General features: G+C 50.0%; 1 pseudogene; it reads left to right on the top strand.

The window, feature by feature from the left end:
• Nucleotides 1-280: 280 nt before the first annotated feature.
• On the top strand, nt 281-770 carry LOC129681595 (40S ribosomal protein S14-like; annotated as a pseudogene).
• The last annotated feature ends 4,747 nt before the right edge of the window (nt 771-5,517 follow it).

Here is a 5,517-nt window from a genome sequence, read left to right as displayed (position 1 = left end):
GTTGTGACGTTGTGTTCAGACAAACAAGAGTCAGGGCCTAGACTCACGGGTAGGAGAAAGTTAGACGCTAGATCTTAAAATGTTGGGTCTGGGGCTGGAGAGATGGCTCAGAGGTTAAGAGCACTGGCTGCTCTTCCAGAGGTCCTGAGTTCAATTCCCAGCAACCACATGGTGGCTCAGAGCCATCTATAATGAGATCTGGTGCCCTCTTCTGATGTGCAGGCAGAACACCAAAAATAATAAATAATTAAATCTTTAAAAAAAAAATTGGGGTCTCTTTCCGGTGGAGGAGTCTGACGACGACGTTCAAAAATGGCACCTCGAAAGGGGAAGGAAAAGAAGGAAGAACAAGTCATCAGCCTTGGACCCCAAGTGGCTGAAGGAGAGAATGTATTTGGGGTCTGCCACATCTTTGCATCCTTCAGTGATACCTTTGTCCATGTTACTGATCTTTCTGGCAAGGAAACCATTTGCCGAGTGACTGGTGGAATGAAGGTAAAGGCCGACAGAGATGAGTCCTCTCCATATGCAGCCATGTTGGCTGCCCAGGACGTGGCCCAGAGGTGCAAGGAGCTGGGCATCACTGCCCTGCACATCAAACTCCGGGCCACGGGGGGGAAAAAGAACCAAGACCCCTGGACCTGGAGCCCAGTCAGCCCTCAGAGCTCTTGCTCGCTCAGGGATGAAGATTGGACGGATTGAGGATGTCACCCCCATTCCCTCTTGACAGCACTCGAAGGAAGGGAGGTCATCGTGGTCGCCGTCTGTGAACAGGGCTTCTCAAGTTAATAAATTGCTTTGTGTAAGCTAAAAAAAAAAAAAAAAAAAAAAATATTGGGTCTGAGGGAAGAGGCTGGAGCCTGGATCCCGAATCAAGTCGGAGGAAGTGGTGCTGGTCTTACAAGTCAGAGGGCGCAGGATGGGCCTCAGTCTGAGGGGACAGGGCTGGTGTCAGGACCCCTGGGTCTGAGAAAGAAGGGCTAGGACCCAGGCTCCACGCCTGAGAAAGGAGAATGCTCCGTTCTCCAGGGGTGTGGCCTTCCTGCGAGCACCCCTCCCAGGGCCAGCCTTTGGAGACCCAGCCTGCGTGTCTGGTTCCAGCTCTCTGCTGCTCTGGATTTCGAGGGTGTGGGAGACAGATGCATGCACTGGGAATGGGCCACAGTAGCCGGCTATGCCGGGGAGGTGGTGGTGGTGACCGGGGGTAGTCGTGGCACCGGGGAAAGCCTTCCATGAGTAAGGGTCTTCCTGCCTGGTGTCTGGATTGTAGAATAGAGAGGAATAGACTCAGTTTCATTTTAATTTTTTTTATTTTATTTTTTCAAGACAGGGTTTCTCTGTGTAGCCCTGACTGTCCTGGACTCGATTTGTAGACCAAACTGGCCTCGAACTCAGAGAGATCCACTAGCCTCTGCCTAGAGCGCTGGGGTTAAAGTTGTGCACTAGCATGCCTAGCTTTATTTACTTCTTAAATAATTTGCTTTTTAATTTTTTTCCTGTGTGTTGTGTCTGGGTGAGGGCAGATCCCCTGGAACTGGAGTTACAGACAGTTGTGAACTGCCATGTGGGTGCTGGGAATTGAACCTGTGTCTTCTGGAGGAACAGCCAGTGCTCTTAACTGCTGAACCACATCTCCAGTCTCTCAGTTTCATTCTTACAGGAATCAGTTTGGACCAATGGGTAAGCATATGGCAGTGGTGGTACATGCCTTTAATCCCAGCACTGTGTAGGCAAAGGTAGGTGGCCAGCAAGTGTGGTATACAAATCCAGTCCAGGACAGCCAGGGCCTCAAAAAACCAAACCAAACCAAACCAAACCAAACCAAACCAAACCAAACCACCAAAAACAACAACAACAACAACAAAAAACCCCTAAAACACAAACCCCCCAAAAAAAACAAATCAGAGTTTTTCCCCTGATGGGTTCCTAGCTGCAAAGGACAGGTTGGAGGATCGTGTTTCTTGTAGGGTTGGGATTTTTCTAGAATTCAGGATGGGCCAAGCAGGGGCTTAATGAGGAGGCAGAATTTATGTGAGAAGTGTCATGGGACAGGACAGGTCAGGAGTGTGGCTCGGGTGCACTGGGTGGCCACTAGGGGACAGCAGAGGTACCTACACAAGTCTGCAGGGCCGGTGATGTCTTTTCTGTTTCTGTTGGCAGTACAGCGGGGAGGAGGGGTTTCAAGTGGTTTTCTGAGACAAGGATGCTGAATTTGTCTGTCTCCAACTCTGCCTTTCCTCCATCAATGCATGGATCTCAGCCCTCCGCCCTCAGACTCACATGCCTACGTCCCTCAGACCCAGGGTTCCTCCCAGATCTCTGCTCATGTCCAAGCTTCAACTCTCCCTCCTCACACCCGAGTCTCTCTGTTGCTGAGGCGGGAGGCCTGGCTCTGGAGCAGGCACTCTTGGGCACTGTCTTCACCCAGGAAGGGTATTTGCAGGTGAGTGTTTTCTGTCCCAACACCCCATCTTCAGTACCTCTCTCTGCTCTCCGCGCCCTTTGTCAGCTCAGTGCACACAGGTCCCTCCCTTTTTCTCTCAGGTCTTTAGAAATGCACAGAACTTGAAAGTCTTGCCTCCTCTAACAGTTTCTGACTTCCCTGTACTCAGAATCTGTTATGCGTCCCTCTGGAAGAACAGCCAGTGCTCTTAACCTCTGAGCCGTCTCTCCAGCCTTAAAACAGAGCTGTAGCCTCAGATTCTGCCCTCACTCTTTCTCTGCTGTGTCACCAGTCCATGTTCTTCCCATCTCTGTGCCTCAGTTTCCATCTTTGAAATTAGAATCCTCACCTTTGTGGGGATGGAGAGACGGCTCAGCAGTTAAGAGCACTGACTCCTCTTCTAGAGGACCCAGGTTCAGTTCCCAGGACCCACATGACAGCTCACAACTGAACTCCAGGATCTGACACCCTCGTACAGACATATGTGCAGGCAAAACTCCAATGCACATAAAATTGAGAGAGAGGAGAGGATCATCACCTTTTCAATTAGGGGTGCTGTAGTCACTAAAGGAGGTCACTCTGTCCCTCAAGTCATTTCTAGAGCTGTGAAGCTCCTGAATCCCCCTGTCTTAGCTGCCTTTCTTTACAACATGGTAAGGATTCAGAGTTGCTGGAAGCTCAGCCTTATCTGTGTCCTCCTTTTCCTCAGGCTGGTGTTTGTCCAGCACCTGCCATGTGACAAATTCCACTGTGGGGAGTGGTAAGTAAGCAGAGAAATCCACATTCTACAGTGAGGAGAACAGAGGTGCGTTGGGGCAGGGCTCCTTGGCAGAACTCCTACCCAGAATTCCCTGTGAGCCCTGGACTGACAGGCATGGGCCAGCGTGAAGATGGCCACTGCACTCAGCACTCTGCAGCCTCTTCTGTGGCTGGCCCCCTAGCCCTTTGCTTCTTCTCTGACCTGCCACCCCTTTCCTCTCTCCTTCTGGTCTTCCTGTCCTGACCTCATTCTCTCCCTTCCTTTATAGACCTACCTGTGCAGTGGAGGAGACCTCTGCCCGGGGCTTCCGCCAGCTGCTGGAGCTGAACCTGCTGGAGACATACACCTGGGCCAAGGTGAGACAGGCCTAGTTTCAAATGGCGTGTGTCCCTAATTTCATCAAGAACACATGGCCCTGTGCCCCTTGGCTTCCTGTCTTTATTCCTTTATATGCAATCTTTTTTTTTTTTTCTTTTTTTCTTTTTATAAAGACAGGGTTTCTCTGTGTAGCCTTGGCTGTTCTGGACTCCTTTGTAGTCCAGGCTGGCCCTGAACTCACAGAGATCCACCTGGGATTACAGGTGTGCACCACGGTCCTTTATTCTAAAACAGCGGTTCTCAACCAGTGGGTTGTGACCTCTTTGGAGTTGAATGACCCTTTCACAGGGGTTGCCTAAGACCATCAGAAAACACAGATATTAATATTATGATTCATAAGAATAACAAACTTACAGTTATGAGGTGGCAATGAGAATAATTTTATAGTTGGAGTTGACCACAACATGAGGAACTGTATTAGAGGTCACAACATTAGGAAGGTTGAGAACCAGGATCTAGAAGGACCATGTTCTATATAGAAAAAACGACGCATATCTACATCCACCTGGAAAACTGCAGCTCCTCAGAAATTTCCGGAGCCTTCCAGGCCTGCTTGGAGGGAGAGACGAGGGTGAGGAGATCCCCGAGATGTGGCTGGTAGAATGTTTGCCCAGCCACATGTAGCTCTAGCTTGGGTCCCCAGCACCACAGAAAACAGGCGTGATACTGCAACCTGTGACCTCAGCACACAGGAGGCAGAGGCAGGAGGAGCAGGGCTTCAAGGCCAAGCTTGGCTACACAGTGAGATTCTGTCACAAAAAAACAGGCCAGGAAGGAAACAGATGGGGTGTTCATGGCCTAGAGAAGAGTCAGTAAGAATATTTGCTGTCGCTGATGGATAGATAGGTGGAGGAAGAGGGCTTGGGTGGAGATGGTGTTACAATGTCTGAAGGCCATGCTGGCAAGTCTGGTCTTGATTTCATAAGTAATAGGGAACCTCGGAAGATGGTTGAGCAAGAAAGTGATGTGAGCTTCTTAATTATTCTAGAATGTTCCATGCTACACCTGCTGAGCTGATCAGTTAAGCCCCGTGAGGGCAGAAATCTCTCCCTCTGTCTTGTCTATGGCAATAGGAGCCGTGAAGTTGGGCAGTGGTGGCTCACTCCTTAATTCCCAGCACTCAGGAGACAGAGAGAAGCAAATCTCTGAGTCTGAGGCCAGCCTGTCTAATAGTGAGTTCCAGGATGGCCACACAGTGAGACCCTGTCTAAAAAAACACAACAAACGCAGCGGGGACTGGGAGGATATTTGAGAAAGAGAGGGCTGTGTTCTTATGAAGACTTGCATACCACTCTGGCTGTGTTCCTAGCATGGAGTAGGACCTCAAAACAGGATGCTGAGATAACAAAGGAGGGAGAGAGAGTGAGGTTCTCCTCAGTAGATTGGTACCATGAGTGCCCTGGAGGGGGGCAGAGTTCTTTGGTGGGGCAGGGGACATCAGGAATAGCTTGCCAGGAAGACAGTAGAATAGATGCTCATGAGTGGGGAGCAGGAGGTCCACAGTCTCTTCAGAGTCTGCCGGTGGGAGTGGCCCAAGTGTCTCTTACCTGAAGGGCAGGCGGATGGTTCAGTTGGTACAAGGATCTGGCTGTGCCAGCTTGAGTTTGGATCTCCAGCACCTGTGCTTGTAACTCACTGACCAGCCAGCCTGCCAGAATTGATTCCCTTCAGGTTCAATGAGAGACCTTATCTTAAAAATTAAAATAGCTGGGCCAGAGAAATGGATCACCAGGTTAAAAGCATTGGGTGCAATTCAGTAGGACCTGGGTTTCAATTCCTAGCACCTAAATGGCCTCTTGTAACTTTAGTTTCTGGGGATCTGATGCCCTCTTCTGGATTTCACAGGCACTGCACACACGGTACACAGATGCAGGCAAAACAGTGATACACACACACACACACACACACACACACACACACACACACACACACACAC

The sequence above is a fragment of the Psammomys obesus genome, unplaced genomic scaffold (genome assembly GCF_907164565.1).
Source record: "Psammomys obesus unplaced genomic scaffold, mPsaObe1.curated_primary_1811, whole genome shotgun sequence".
NCBI classification, from domain to species: Eukaryota; Metazoa; Chordata; class Mammalia; order Rodentia; family Muridae; genus Psammomys; species Psammomys obesus.
The sequence above is the reverse complement of the archived record's forward strand: the minus strand, read 5'-3'. Positions and strand labels throughout refer to the sequence as shown.